Source organism: Mandrillus leucophaeus, unplaced genomic scaffold (genome assembly GCF_000951045.1).
Source record: "Mandrillus leucophaeus isolate KB7577 unplaced genomic scaffold, Mleu.le_1.0 Scaffold189, whole genome shotgun sequence".
In the NCBI taxonomy this organism is placed as follows: Eukaryota; Metazoa; Chordata; class Mammalia; order Primates; family Cercopithecidae; genus Mandrillus; species Mandrillus leucophaeus.
In genome coordinates, this window is record NW_012101909.1 from 866,329 (window position 1) to 867,107 (window position 779).

Consider the following 779-nt stretch of genomic DNA (forward strand, 5'->3'; position numbering starts at 1 on the left):
GCCATTGCACTCCAGCTTGGGCAACAAGAGTGGAACTCCCTCTAAAAATAGTAATAATAATAAAATAAAAATGTTCGTAGAAACAGGGTCTCACTATGTTGCCCAGGCTGGTCTTGAACTCCTGGACTCAAGACATCTTCCTGCCTCGTCCTCCCAGTGTTGGGATTACAGGCGTGAGCCACCATGCCTGGCCCAAAGGACAGATTTTAAATTTAACAAGTATGTATAAGCCTCTTATTTTTTAATGAAAAGGAATTATCCTGTATGACATGGTGCCTGACCTTGGGGGACCTCCTGGGTGGGGCAGAGGCTCCTCTGACACCCCATCTAAACTAGCACCTGCACTCCCCGTGACTGCACCCATCTTCTTCTTAACACATGCCCTCATGTGTTCCTGCTTTGCATGCTCTTTTTCGCTTCCATCGGACACACCAGAGGGAAGAGCGGCCAGAGGGTAGGGTCCTTGCTGTCTGACCATGCTCAGAGCCTCATGCAGAGACCCCAGACACACTCAGTGCAAGTGTAGTGAATGGAGGAAGTAGACCTAAGATTCCGAAACCTACAAGGATGTCAAAACAAGGAAGTGGTGCCAGGTGCCAAGTGGGTGAGAAGTCAGGAGGAAGGAGAGACCCCTGCAGACAAGGCAATAGGGGAATGCCTCAGGGAGGGTCTGAAACCTGCCTACAGGTGGTTAAAAAGGAGGAAGACTCCCCAGCACTTTAGGAGGCCGAGACGGGTGGATCACGAGGTCAGGAGATCCAGACCATCCTGGCTAACAC